Source organism: Balaenoptera physalus (assembly GCF_965194825.1).
Source record: "Balaenoptera physalus genome assembly, chromosome: 10".
NCBI classification, from domain to species: domain Eukaryota; kingdom Metazoa; phylum Chordata; class Mammalia; order Artiodactyla; family Balaenopteridae; genus Balaenoptera; species Balaenoptera physalus.
The window spans coordinates 98,367,643-98,382,865 of record NC_138889.1 but is presented as its reverse complement, the minus strand read 5'-3'; the positions used below and the strand labels follow the sequence as shown (position 1 = coordinate 98,382,865).

Genomic DNA, 15,223 nt, shown 5'->3' with positions numbered 1-15,223 from the left:
TGGCCTATTAAAGCGAGACTCTAATCATCCTAATTTAAAAATATAATTGAGTAGTTAACTTCGATGTGTGAGTTTAAGTTAAAATCTTACGAAGCTTATGCTCAGAAATAGATTATTTAAGAGAAGTTTAGGTTCACCACACATACACATTTAATTGACTAGATGTAAAAGAATTAGTTGAGTACCCAGGGAGATTTTGTTAAAAACAGGCAAATGAATTAAAAAAGAAATCTAACAGATGACGCTAAGAATTCTTTTGAGACATACCATACACTCAGAAAAGTCCCCAGATCACAAGGTGAGCCTGAACCAGGTCAAGAAATCTAACATTGCTGGAACCCCAGAAGCACCCCTCTCCCCACAACCGCATGTCTCCTCCAGTCACTCCCCCTCCAAGGGAAACCACTCACTCAAAACATTACATTTATAAATACGATATGAATTGTTTGAGGCATGTCTAATTAATTACTTACAGTTATAAACAGGACCAAGTATCATTCAAAGGCTTCTTAGAAGCGGTTGCTGAAATCTGCTCAGTATAAACAGAGAAAGATTTGTAAGCAGATTTAAAAGCTTAAGAGAGAGCTAGGGTTAAGAATCTGGCAGTTTAATAAATGGAACTATAGTTATTTAAACTCAAAGTAAACTTCTCAGTAGTCTTTTTTGGGCACAGTCACCACTTGTGAAATCACCACAAAAAGTAAACAAACATGTGTCAAGTCTGGTTCAGAGTCATAGGCCAAAGCCTTGAAGGAATCTTCTTTAAATTACACATCATGCCTCTGGACTTTCCTTAGGGGAAGAGCACATCCCCAGTTCCCGAGGCTTGCTTCCAAAGCCACGTCTTTGTAGCTCTCCCTCTTCTTTAAATGGCATTAGCCTATGATTTACTTCAAAATACTTCAGATAGACAATGTGACATATCTTTTATGTTACTTTTAATCTAGGCTCAAGGATAGTCAGCTAAAGCAAATAGGAGTACATACCCCCAGCATGAGTGGTTAGTATTTGAAAGATCAATCAGAAGTCCACAACTCATAGGAGCAACTACAACCATTTCAGTTGTCTTTATCTCCAATCAGCACCGGAGGTGTTGTTCATTTGCATAATGGGTGTAGAGTGACTTTTCATTGGTGAATGCAGTGTGTCAGCAATGTGTTGATTGGCTGGGGATACCATCCAGGCACCGGCACTCTTGTAGAACAAGGTCTTAGAATCCAGCGGGTCCTAAAGGTTCAGAATGTCCATCTGCTCTTGTGCATGACTTACCTCTAGAATCTCAGCTGAATTCAGCACTAATACTGTTGCATCTGCCTTGGGTAAATCTTTCATACAAGAAACATCTAACAGGATGAGACCTGGGGCTTTATGGAGTTCCAGAGCAGAAGTTTTGTGGCCCACTTGGTGATATATAATGTGTGCTTGCTAATAAATGTGTGTGTGTGTGTGCGTGTGTGTGTGTGTGTGTGGCCAAATTCGGTGTGAGACTTGCTTTCATTGTAACTTACCTCCTGGTAGCCAGGTTGTGGAGGAGAAGAACGTGAGCCCTCTCCTCCCTCTACCTGACAAAGGTTATTGATATTTACTGCAGTGAGTCCAATATTTGTGAATGACCCAACTGGTTTAGTAGGGAAGCCCAGCGGTGGGCCATAGGTGGGTGGGTCGGGGTGGGAGGCCATGGAGCCAGTTGGGAGACATATCTTTGGGTGAGGATGTTTCTGACCCTCCCACTCCCTGGCTGTCATCTGCTCCAGCTCTGGGTAGGGGTGTTTGGGGCTCAGCTACCTCGGACTCTGTGAAAACCTGCCCAGGAAGTCTTGACCTCACCCCTGGCCAATCCCACACCAGGACCTGGAAGTTTGGGCGTGAGGTGGGTCTACTCAGAATACAGCCACGGGCTCCTGTGGGATGCTTCTGTCCTCTCCGATGTCAAAGTGCCTGCTCTGACAACATCCTACAGCCTGCTACCTATAGGTGCGCATTTCAGGGACAGCCTCCAGGTTGCCTTGAAGGGTCAGTGACTTCTCTTGGAAGTGCTCCTTGGAGGTCCGTTTGGAAATGACTCTTTTGACAAGGAGACAGAAGGTATTTAGCAGAGGCCTCCCTGCCCCACTCCACTTCCTTTCTTCCTTCCTTCCTTCTCCCTCCCTCCCTTCCTTTCAATCATCCTGAGTGTGGCGCTCTCTCGGTCCAAACTGGGTACAAGCCAATCAAGTGTACATATCATAATTCAGCTCTCTGGGACCCTTGCTCCGCCTTAAAGGACACTGACTTTTTTTCTACTTTCAGCTTCTCACAGCAGCAGAGAAGCTCAAACTGGGGCCCTGGAGAAGAGGTCCCTTTTTGGTTTAAATCCTCAAGGTCACTCCAGCAGCCCCGTGACCATACCAACAGTAAAGTTCCCCCTTCCCCGCACTCTACCAAAACCTCTGGGCACGCAGGACCCCAGGAGCTTCCAGAACACTCCAGACTCTGCAGCAGGACCAGCCTTTCCTGGAGAAGCCCTCCTCACCTGCCCCCCAAGGACTCCCTCCACTCTGACACCACAGGTGTCCTAATGGCATCCTTCCCCCTAGCTGAGCCCTGGTCCCCAGCCAGCAGGGAGGCGGTGTTGTCTTCACATCCATCTGCTGCTCTACTTTTCTTCCCAGCTGGCCAATCAAGGTCATGGTGCTAGCCGTGGTTATTTGGAGGAAAACAGCTTACAAGATATTGGGAAGGGTGGGGAGGGAGATGGAGAGCCCAAAGTGGGCGATATTTTGGGAACAATTTTTAAGGTAATATGAAATTTGCTCGTTGTTAGGATCCTTGTGGGAAAACACAGAAGGAAGTGGTGTCAAATGGCCCTGGTGTCAAATGGCTCTGTCAACAGCTCTGTCTGCGAGCTGTAGGGAAGGGGGTTAACAGACCGTTTATTTGCGCTCAACCCCCCTCCAGCAAAAGGAGCAGGTTCCCCACTTACCCCGTCTGTCTCCCATCTTTTCTCCCACCTATGCTCTCCTCTGTCTCAGAACCTGGTTCTGCCTCTGGGAACTGATGGTGGGCGACCCCTGCCTCCAGTCTCTCGTGCATGCAGTTCACCTAATGTAGTGATGGCCCATCCTGGCAGTTACTTCCCAACAGTAGAAGTCACTTTGTCCACAACATCCACACCCTCTGGAGTCTGATTAGGACTTGAGCCATTTTTACCCATCTGGATAGGGCTCAGACTCTGCACTTTGACATCTTTGTTCATATCAGGTACTATAAGCATTCCTTAATCCTTAAGGCTGTTGCAGAATCCAGGATCCTGAAAAGAACATGGCTTTGGTGTCAGAAAGACCTGGGTTTGAATCAGATCCCATGAACTCTCTAGCTGTGTGACTTCGGGCAAGTCACGTAACCTCTCTGAGCCTCTGTTTCCTCATCTGAAATGTGGAGATTTGTTGAACTGCCCTGGGGGTTAGCATCCTTGTGGACCTGATCAATTTCTTGGCACATCCGGAGTGCTCCGGAGGTGCTGGTTTCTTCCTCCCGCTCCCCTGCCTGGGTGTAGAGGGGAGAGAGGCCCACAGGGCTGCACGGTGAGTCAGCCTGGCTGGCTGGCTGGCTCTGGGGCACGGGCTGCTTGGACTCTGCCAGCCACGCTTCAGGCTGTGCTCTACAGCTGGAGAGGCCCCAGTCCCAGAGTGCAAAGAGGTGTCTAAGTCTCCACCCCACTGTGGGGAGCAGCCCAACCCAGGGAGCCTTGGGGCGGGGTGAGCATTGCAGTCGAGGCTGCCATCCTTCTAAGCCAGCTGTCATTAGTTGTTCTGGCCCATAATTGGGCTGTAACCACCTTTCGGACCATGATCATCTGTGATTAGCCTCTCCGTGCCTGGGAATGCTGATCCTACACTATCCGCTCCTCTGCTGCCCCAGCCCTTCCGGAGGGCCCTGCCAGAAGCAATCAGACAAGAGCTTCTTGCCCAGAGACCTGCACAGCAAGCTCCTTCCTGCACTTTGCTATACTCGTGCCAGCCTGACGCCAGGAAGTAGACTCTACTGAATTGCTCTGTTTCTGAGCAGTGGACACCAGGTTCCTTCCTCTCCAGCTAGGGAGGGATGGGGGCTTATAAAAAATAAGATCCAGCAGGGGCATCATGACCTGGTGGTGTAGGGTGCAGACTGAAGTTAGACCAGCCTGGGATGCCACACCAGCTCTGCCACTTATGAGCTGTTAGGGCAAGTTAGGAAGCCCTCCTGGGCTTTTCTCACCGGTCCAGTGGGGGTACCTACCTCATGAGGCTGCAGCGAGGATTATGTAGGTAACAGGTCAGTTGTTCAGTTGGTCAGCTAGTCACAACCTCTTCACTGAGCACCTTTGACGTGCCAGGCATTCACCTGCAGGCACAGGTGAGCAACACGGAGACCTCAGGCTCTGAATGCTCACGTCCTGGGCAGACAGAATAGACTTGCACGTTAATGATGCAGTTTCAGGTACGAATCGCTACCATAGGGTCCAGCAGGTGATGCGGCGGATGTGAGAGGGAGGTGCTGCCCTAGCAGCCGTGACAGGGAAGCGTTCTCAGAGGCGGCAGCCTTTAATGGGACCTAAAGGACGAGCAGGGTCCAGACAGGCAATGGGGAAGGGGGACGGCGGCACAGACAGAGCCCTGGGAGGTGAGGAAGCTTGGCTCGTCTGAGGTCAGGAGGGCCCCTGGGCTCGCAGCGTCCTGGCAGAGGGGGTAGGGGCCATCGAATGGGACCTTGTTGACCACCATGGGACATGTGGATTTCATTCTGATCACAGCGCGGCGGAGCCTCTGGAGGGCTTTCAACAGGCGTGGTCAGATCAGTTTTCAGCTTTAGAAACAGTGCTTTGGTGGTGTTTTGGGGATGAATTCCAGGGGGCCTGGGTGGAGGCAACGAGGCCAGCTGGGAGGTTGCTTCAACAATGCTGGCCCAAGAGGGCAGGAGCTTGTGCCGTGATGTGCAGTGGAGCCAGCAAGGAAAGGCAGGCTTTGAGATTTATTCAGCCAGCAGGACTAGCCTTGTGATTGAATATTGACATGGAGGAAAGTGAGAGTTTCTGTTTTAACCTGAGAACTGGGTGGATGGAGCCATCTTCTAGGTAGATGGGGAAGTCCTGGGGGCTAGTAGAGGATTTTGAGAGAGCCGAGAATGAGATGCCAATTAGACATCGAAGTGGAGATGCCAAATAGGCAGCTGAGGCATCAAATCAGGAGCAGCAGGGAGAAATCAGGAACGGGGATGCACGCGCTGAGGTGCCTGCATAGGTGACATATAAAGATGCAGACAGGTTGAGATCACCGCGGCAGTGAGTGTAGAGGGCCGGACACAGGGCGCTGGAGCTTCCCACAGCCCACCTTCAGGTGGGGATGAGGAGGTGTATGCAGCAGAGAAGGCTGAGAAGGAGCAGGAGGAGGGTAAGAGGAGGACCAGGTGAGATGGGCCTGTGGAAGCTGGAGGAGGAGCTCAAGCTGGCAAATGTGAAGTAGAGAGGACAGTGCTGGCACGTAGTAGCTGCTCCATAAATAACAGCTGTTCTTATCATTGTTAGCAACGAGTGATTTAATAGGGTTTCTTGCACTGAGTTTTGGGAAACACAGGAGAGGAGCAAGTCTACCAGTGCAGTCAAAGAAGACTTCTTGAAGGAGGTGGCACTTAACTGAGATTTTGAGGAATGAGTAGACATTTGGCAAAAAGAGGAAGCAAATTCTTTCTTTCCTTCTCCCCTCCCTCCCTCCCTCCCTTTCTTCCTTCCCTCTCATTTCCATAATCATATTTTGATCCTCACTGTGTACTGGGATGGGGGGATGACTTCCCCATCCCTCCCCTGCCTAATCCAGCTCTCAGTGCAGAGACTGACGTGAGGGTTCATATTGTAGCATCCATGGTCCCATGAATCTCTTGGGCCAGCTACACATCAATGGCTCCCCCCAAGGGGGCAGCAGAATCTCTGTAAGTCTTGGCCTCTGTCTTCAGTCTCTTCTTGTCTTGTCCCCTCTCCCTTCCCAGGGCTCTAGGCCAACTGACCTTATTCAGTCCCTATAAGAATGGACTATGCTCCCACTACCTCAGGGCCTTTGCTCATGCTATGCTCTCTGTTAGAACACTCTTCCTTCATCTCTGCCTAGTTTTCTCCAATTCATCGGATTAAATGTCAGTTCTTTAGGGAAGACTGCTGACTCCATGAAGCAGATCAGGTCTGCTTCTTAGAACACTGCAAACTCCTATTGTTTACAGGAACATCCCAAGCTCTATTATTTATAGGAACACCCCCAAACTACTATTGTTTACAGCACCTACTATAATTTGTATACCTGGGCTTTTATTTGCTACATGTCTACCTCCTCTGCTAGACTGCAAGCTTGCAGGATCTGCATCTGTTTTAAACACCACTAGAAGCGCTAGAGCTAACATTTACTGAGCACTTACCATACGCCAAGTACTGTTCAAAGTACTGTAGATAAATTAACTCATTTAATCTAAGAAACAACTCTTTGAGGAGAACACTATAATCACTATTCTACAGATGAAGAAATAATCAGAACAGGAATTTGAACCCAGGCAGCCTAGTTCCAGAACCTGTGTTCTTAACCACCAGGCCATATGAAAGGTACTCAATAAATATTTTTTTCCTCCCTCCCTCCCTCCCTCCCTTCCTTCCTTCCTTCCTCAACAAGTACTTATGAGACCCATTAGGTGTAGTAGAGGCCCTGTTTCAGGTGCTGGGGAAACATCAGTGAAGAAATGTGGGTTCCTGGCATCTTGAAGGGTACATCCTAGTAGAGGCCAGACAATGAGCAAATTAACATGTCATGTCTGGTGGTGAAAGATGCTAGGAGGAAAAGTAGAGCTGGCTAAGGGGCAAGAGAGCTGGGGAAGGGTTCTTTTGGACGAGATGGTCAGGAAAGGCCTCTCTGAGTTGCTGACACTTGAGCAGAGACCTGAATAAAGTGAGGGAGACCAGCCTGTGGCTGTCTTGGGAAAGTATGTTCCAGGCAGAGGGAACAGCACGGCGAAGATCCTGAGGTGGGAATGTGTGTGCTATGAAGGAAGAGGGGAGAGAGTGGAGACGAGATGGTCAGAGAGGTGGCTGGGATAAAGTCATGAGGGGTCTGGGAGGCCAACCAAGGATCTGGTTTTATTTTTAATGCTGGGAGCCGCTGTAGGGCTGCACGCATGCATGAATGAGACAGTGCAGCTGATCGCACTGGCCTGTGTGCTGGAGTTGGGGGATGGGAACAGATCCTTTAAACCTTGCTCCTCTGGCCAAAGCTGGTGCTTTCTCAGCCAGAGCCAAAGCTTGTAAAGCCCCGAACCCAGGAAGGTTCCGGGCGCCTGGGGAGGGAGCTGGCACTGCCCATGCCCGGGTGCAGCTGGGCCCAGTGCCACCTCTGCCTCCCTGCCCTTCCTCCCACCTGCTAAGCAGTCTTCCGTGGCCTCCCCCATGCAGCTTCTGAAATCAAGACACCTGTCACTTGCCCTTGACTGGTGCTGCCCAGGCATTGCTCAGAGTATCCGCTGATTGGTAGCTTTGGAGGCTGGAAAGTTCAGAATGATAATTGTACCTCAGGTCTGGAAAACCACCTAGGCCAACTGCCCACCTGATGCTTCAATCCCCTCTGCAGCATCTCTGCTAGCATACCTGCAGGGATGGGGAACTCACCACCTTTAAGGGCAGTGTATCACCTGGAAAACTCTGTCTCTTAGAAAGTATTTCTTACAGTGAGTTAAACTTTGCCCCCACTAACTCACACAGAGGACCGTCTAAGCCTTCCCACCCTTTCAGAGATGCAAAGCGCTCAGCACCTGCTCGGTCTCAGGCTACCCCCATGGATCCCCAAGCAGGTGACTACACCTCAGCTTCTGGCCACTGTGCCAAAGAGAGCTCCTGGCTCCAGAGGAAACATCTGACTTCGATTCCCTCTTCCAAGGTCTCGGGGTGCCCATCAGCCCCTCCATTCTGAGCCTCTCTCCCCAGCTCCTCTGAGAGGGCTGAGGACCACAGGACAGAGCCTGGAGACCTTTGAACCCACTGCCTCTGCCGCCGACCTGGGCAGCCCGTGCACACTTTGAGCATCGTTCACGGCCTCATCGTCCCCTTCTGTTTCCTCTCTGCACAGCTTTGCCCTGGAGACTCCCAGGGCAGTGCTGTCTCAGGGAGCTGCGGGAGTGAGCACCACAGAGGAGCCAGCCTCTGGGCTGCCTGGGGCCCAGGGGAGAGAAGGACCAGAGGATGTTTTCTATCACCTCCTTCTCTGCCTGTGGGGGGTGCTTCCCAGGAATTGAGAGCTCACTTTTACTGCACAGTGATCTTTTCCCGGGCACCGTGCTAAGCAGGGTTGTCAAGCACACCTGCAGAAGTTGTGCACTGCTCAGCTGCCTGTGGTAGTGCCGTGCCCAGCTTGAACGCCCGTACATGGTGGTCTTATAGGTGCTTTGCACACTTTGTCTCCTTTGTTCCTCACAATACCCCTATGAGGGCAGTGTTATTGGACTGTCTATTTTATAGATGAGGAAGAAGAGGCAGCTCAGAGAAACTGTGTAATATAAGTCCAATGTCAAAACAGTGAGGTTGTGACCAAGTTGGGATTAAAACCTTCAACTCCAGACCAAGGTCTTCACCGCTGTACTCTCATTGGAAGGAGTCACATTGCTATGTGTTCGTGGGTACAGACTGTAGAATCGGCCTTGCTTCAGACCCTAGCTTCATCATTACTACCTGCTCTGCCTGACTTTGGAAAAGTTGCTCTGAACTTCTGCCTCCTTTTCTATAAAAGGGAGAAGTGAGCTTCACAGAGCTGTCAACGAGACTCAAAAAGACAGTTCATACCAGAGTAGCTGGTACAGCCCAGAGCTTTGTAAGAGGGAAATAAGTGGTGGCTTAAAAAAACACAATGTCAGGGCTTCCCTGGTGGTGCAGTGGTTAAGAATCCGCCTGCCAATGCAGGGGACACGGGTTCGAGCCCTGGTCTGGGAGGATCCCACATGCCACGGAGCAACTAGGCCCGTGAGCCACAACTACTGAACCTGTGCTCTAGAACCCACAAGCCACAACTACTGAGCCCACGTGCCACACCTACTGAGCGTGCACATCTGGAGCTTGTGCTCCGCAACAAGAGAGGCCGCGACAGTGAGAGGCCCGCACACCGCGATGAAGAGTGGCCCCCGCTCGCCGCAACTAGAGAAAGTCCTCGCACAGAAACGAAGACCCAACACAGCCATAAATAAATAAATAAATAAAATTTAAAAAAAAAAACAAAACAAAAAAACCCCACACTGTCAGAGGTCCATGGCAGGGCTGGGGGCCGCCCAGGAGCAATACCAGACTGCTCCTACCCACCAGCCTGGTGGATCAAAGCAGCCAGCCCAGCTCTGCCCTCACCAGGGGCCACAGGTGGATTTATTTTGGAAGTGGCTGGTTTCAGGCCAGCAGCAGGGTGCTGCAGTCTCACGTGCAGTAAGTAGCTTCTTGCACAGCAAGACCAAGCCTCTTCCAAGGAAAGATGTAATCATCAGCCGTGTTTAGCACCTGCACTCTGAGAAGAGAAGAGCTCAGTCTGCTCCTTGGGGGCCTGTGAGCTGAGGATACAGTGATGGGTAACAGGCTGTTGATTGAGGCTTTTCTGTTGCCTCGGAATTGCCACTCAAGGGACGAAAACAATGGGTGCTGAGTGGTCCCACAATCAGAAGAGCGAGCTGCGGACTTATTGAGAGCAGGCTAAACAGCCCCCCTAATGTGCCCACACATATATACAGACACCACCAAGCCTTGGGATTCAGGGGGAATTCTGAGAAACAAACCACCAGCCAATGGAGGGCATGATATGGCTGTTCCCATCCCCTCCCACTGGTGGTCCTTCCACCAAGTCTAGTGAGGCAGGTCCTAGAGGACATCATAGAAAACAGGGGTGTCTGGAAGAGGCCCTTAGCATCTTGGCCCCCTCTGGGCATGTGTGATGTCTAGTCTGTTCTGGGCAAGGCGAGAAGCCAAGAGCTAGAGAGATAGTAGAGTGAGGGAGGTGTTGGGCATGGGGGCAGGGGCTGCATGCGTGCCGATCACTTGGTGTAGCAAGGATGTAGGCGTTTGGGGTGGGCCCTTGGCTTGAGCCATCCTGCTGAGCTGTCTACAAAAGGGCTGGTTCCCAAGAAGGGGTCCCCGAAGCAAGAGGTGCCCCAGGGAAGAGGTGAACTGGGTCTCCTGCTTCCTCCCCAGGATAAGGGGAAAGGGGAAGATGTGACTTTTCTGTCTCCCTACACACCTCCTCCTGGGGCAGGCCCTGGGCCAAGCCCAAGCTGGACTGTTCTTTAGGTAGACATTGAAGTTTGAACCCGTATCACTCTGGATTGGGTCTTATACCTTCACAAGGTGCCTGGGAAACTAAGAGACCTGCCTGCATGCCATTAAAGCGTCAAAAGGAGAGTAGACAGAGCAGAGCTGGGGCAATGATGGGAGAAAAATACAATGGGTTCCTGACTGCATGTACTTAGTTCAAACTGTTCCATAGAGCAAACAAACAATGTTTGACTTTTTTGGGTCTGTCTTCTTTAAAAGAGGCCAAATGTGAACGTGTATGTGTGTGTGTGAGGGACAGAGAGCCCGGATGTGAACGTGTGTGTGTGTGTGTGTGTATGAGGGACAGAGAGCCTGGATGTGAACGTGTATGAGTGTGTGTGTATGAGGGACAGAGAGCCCAGATGTGAACGTGTATGTGTGTGTGTGTATGAGGGACAGAGAGCCCGGATGTGAACGTGTATGAGTGTGTGTGTATGAGGGACAGAGAGCCCGGATGTGAACGTGTATGTGTGTGTGTGTATGAGGGACAGAGAGCCCGGATGTGAACGTGTGTGTGTGTGTGTGTGTATGAGGGACAGAGAGCCCGGATGTGAACGTGTATGTGTGTGTGTGTATGAGGGACAGAGAGCCCGGATGTGAACGTGTATATGTGTGTGTGTGTATGAGGGACAGAGAGCCCGGATGTGAACGTGTATGAGTGTGTGTGTGTGAGGGACAGAGAGCCCGGATGTGAACGTGTATGTGTGTGTGTGTATGAGGGACAGAGAGCCTGGATGTGAACGTGTATGTGTGTGTGTGTATGAGGGACAGAGAGCCTGGATGTGAACGTGTATGTGTGTGTGTGTATGAGGGACAGAGAGCCCGGATGTGAACGTGTATATGTGTGTGTGTATGAGGGACAGAGAGCCCGGATGTGAACGTGTATGTGTGTGTGTGTATGAGGGACAGAGAACCCGGATGTGAACGTGTGTGTGTGTGTGTGTGTGTGTGTGTGTGTATGAGGGACAGAGAGCCCGGATGTGAACGTGTATGAGTGTGTGTGTATGAGGGACAGAGAGCCCGGATGTGAACGTGTATATGTGTGTGTGTATGAGGGACAGAGAGCCCGGATGTGAACGTGTATATGTGTGTGTGTATGAGGGACAGAGAGCCCGGATGTGAACGTGTATGAGTGTGTGTGTATGAGGGACAGAGAGCCCGGATGTGAACGTGTATATGTGTGTGTGTATGAGGGACAGAGAGCCCGGATGTGAACGTGTATATGTGTGTGTGTATGAGGGACAGAGAGCCCGGACGTGAACGTGTATGAGTGTGTGTGTATGAGGGACAGAGAGCCCGGATGTGAACGTGTGTGTGTGTGTGTGTATGAGGGACAGAGAGCCCGGACGTGAACGTGTATGTGTGTGTGTGTATGAGGGACAGAGAGCCCGGATGTGAACGTGTGTGTGTGTGTGTGTGTGTGTGTGTATGAGGGACAGAGAGCCCGGATGTGAACGTGTGTGTGTGTGTGTGTGTATGAGGGACAGAGAGCCCGGATCCGAATTCTCCTCGAGGGGTGTGTAGTTGTTGCCCCTGCCACCCCCCGACCCTTGCACCATGGGTCATGGACCAAGGCTGTGGAAGAAGCTGACTGAGTTCACGTAGAATCCAGCGTGATGAACTAGAGGCCAAATCTGAAAAATCGCGGGTGAAGAAAGGAAGAGGCAGGTCAGTTGAGTGTTTCACAGCACAGCTTTGGGGTTCATGGTCTGCTACCGGCAGGCTGTGTGGCCTTGGCGAGTCACTTAACCTCCTGGGTCACTTCCTGGGTCATATTTCGCAAAATGTGGAAAATAAAACTTATTCTCTAGAAAACGCTGTGAGGGTTAAGTAAAATAATCTATGAAAGTCTTTAGCTCAGTGCCTGGATAAGAAAATACAAAAGAAACAAAAATGAAGGAGTGATGCTTTGCATTATAAAAATACATATTTAAGAAAAGTCACTCCCACACTCACAGTCCTTTGGTGTATATACCTCTTGTGCATTTGAAGTCAGGTTGTTCTAAATTTGACTTACAAGCTCCTTTTTGGGAATAACAGAAATAGCGAGAGTGGATTAAGCTCTGGGAGAGTGCCAGATTCTGTTCGAAGTGTTCCACTGGTACTAACTCAACAGCCATTGCTTAATGTGAGGTCTACCTGGGTGGGGGAGGGTCACTCTTCAAGCTGGACACCCTGCTACAGCCTCAGCTGGATCTGAACTGGTGGATTTGCCAGGTGCCAGGGATATGGGTGCATGAGTAGTGATGAGGGTGTGCATGCATGTGGGCACCAACACAAAGGCCACCACCACGAGAGCACAGATGTTTATTAAGGTTCTGGGCACTCTTGCCAGAGCACTGAATTACCGACTGCTATGTGACCTTGGGTCCTCTGTTTAACGTGATGGTCAGACCCTAAGGTGAAGTCTGATGTTAACCTGCCTCCTGGTGTCCACACCTTTGTACGATCCCCTCTCCTTGAGTGTGGGCAGGACCCATGATTTGCCTCTAACCAATGGAACATGGAAAGGTGGTTGATTGGAAGTTACTCCTGTGATTATATCTTACTGTATAAAACTCTCTTAGTTGACTGAAGAGAGAAAAGGAGAGACTCGTGCTGGCTTTACAGAAGTAATCTACCACATTGTGAGAGGGCTGAAGGAAAGGGCCATATGGCAGAGAACACTGGGTGGCCTATAGGAGCTGAGAGTGGCCCCCTGCTGATAGCCAGCAAGGAAATGGTGACCTCAGTCCTTGAACTACAAAGAGATGAGCTCTGCCAACAAACTGAATGAGATTGAAGCAGGTCTTTCCCCAGTCAAGCCTCTGATGAGACTGCAGCACTGGCCGACACCTGGATTGCAGCCTGCTGAGACCCTGAAGCAGAGAAGTCAGCTAAGCTGTGTCCAGACTTCTGATCTACAGAAACTGTGAGATAGGAAATTGTGTGTTAAGTCTTTCTGTTGGTGGTAATTTGTTATGCAGCAATAGAACATATAGCATCTCTGTGTAAGTTCCACTTCTGGTAAAGTAGGGAGAGTAAGAAACTTGGCTTCTTTCTTTCCTTCACGACACTTGCCCACTGGTCTCACAGGACACAGTGAGGTGAGTTGGATAAATAGCTGTAAATTGTTGTAATATCCTGGAGAAAAAGCACTAATACAGAGTATAATGATTATATCATCAAAGAGGTTTTTAAATTCATCCAAAGAGCAATTCTAATGAATTGTATGAATAGTGGTTGGGGGGAAACATAAAGTGCTTGGTAAGTGCTGGAAATTAGGAAGGCTTCCATTAGAGGTGCTCAGTTCCTATGATGGGTAATTATCGAGGCAGAATAGGATCTGCAAAGCAGCCTCTTCCTGGGTCCTAACAATAGACATAAAAGAATGAGGTCAATAATCCTTAATGAGGAAGGTAGCCGATGTTGGTGTCTCAAAGAGTAATTGTCATCCCCAAGGACAGCAGTGCCTCCTAATTAATGTTTTATCCTGGGACCAAAAGTTCAGATGGTGTGTCTTTTGAAGGTGGCACAACATGGGGTGGCCATTCTTATTGCTTGTAGGGAAGGTGATGACTCCCACATCATTAGGCTGGGATTTTTCCACTTCACCTCAAAGCTTTGGGGGTCAGCAGAAGTTGAACATAACTGGTAGAGTGTGGTAGTTAAAAGCTCTTGGGCTTTGGAATCAGGTCTGACAGAGTTCAAATCTCATCTGTATCTATATCACTGTATCAATTAGCTCTTGCTGCATAACAAACAAGCCCACATTTAATAACTTAAAGCAACAAGCATTCATTTAGCTCACAAGTCTGCAGATTGCCTGGGAAGTCCTACTGCTCTGGACTCGACTTATCTTTGCTGGGCTTGCTCATGAATCTGCCATCAGTGGCTTAGCAGGGGTATGGCTGTCCTTGACTGGCTGCTAGCCGTTATGGTCTGTCAGCCTCCAGCAAGCTAGATGGGGCTTATTGACGTGGCAGCCAGCAGAGCTCAAGGGAAAAAGCAGAAGCTTGCAAAGCCTCTTGAGGACTAGGCTTAGAATGGGCACAACTTCACTTCTACTGCATTCCATTGATCAAAGCAAGTTATAAAGACAGCTCAGATTCAAGGGCTGGAGAAATCGACTCCATCTCTTGATGAGAGGAGCTTCAAAATCACATGCAAGGGGGTGTAGATACAGGGAGGCTATTAGTTGGGGTCATCAATGCTTCTTCCCAAGGCAGCACTGTTCCAAAAGCAGCAAAAATGAGCAAGCTTCTGTTTGAGTCACGTTCGTTAAAGTTCCATTGGCCAAAGCAAGGAGTGTAGATATAAACTCCACTTCTCAATGGGAGGGAAATACTTTGTGACCATTTTTGCCCTTCTAAGGGTTACTTGGGAAAAACTTAACCATCACTAAATAAATGGATCCCAGATGAGGCAAATGCAGCAAAATCTTGATAATTGTTGAACCTGGGAAGGCAGCAGTCAACAAATTGGTGAACACAGAGTCCAGCATTATCGTAGGAGTCTCTGTACCCCATGTCTTTACCCCACCACCCGGGTCTTCTCCAGCTCCTGCACAGCCGAGGCCCCTGCCCTGTGCCCCATACTTTAGAACAGTACCATGCAATAGAAATCAAGTGTGAGCCATGTATGTAGTTTTAAATTTTCTAGTGACCATGTTCAAAAAAATAAATAAAAAGAGACAGGTGAAATTAATTTTAAAAATATGTTTTATTTAACTTTATATCTAAAATATTATCATTTAAACAAGTAGTCAATATAAAAGTGATTGCTGAGGTGTGTTTTTTTTTTTTTTAAAGAGCAGGAACTTTTTTTTTTTTTTTTGGCTGTGTTGGGTCTTCATTGCTGCACGCGGGCTTTCTCTAGTTGCGGCGAGCAGGGGCTACTCTTCGTTGTGGTGCGCGGGCT

General features: G+C 49.5%; 1 long non-coding RNA gene across 1 annotated transcript; it reads right to left on the bottom strand.

Moving 5' to 3' along the window:
- Positions 1 to 1,455: 1,455 nt before the first annotated feature.
- On the bottom strand, positions 1,456 to 10,567 carry LOC309668277. The gene is made up of 2 exons (XR_014268181.1): positions 9,254 to 10,567; positions 1,456 to 8,871 (listed from the first exon to the last, which is right to left on the bottom strand). It is a non-coding gene; the product is annotated as an uncharacterized lncRNA (long non-coding RNA).
- Positions 10,568 to 15,223: the final 4,656 nt, after the last annotated feature.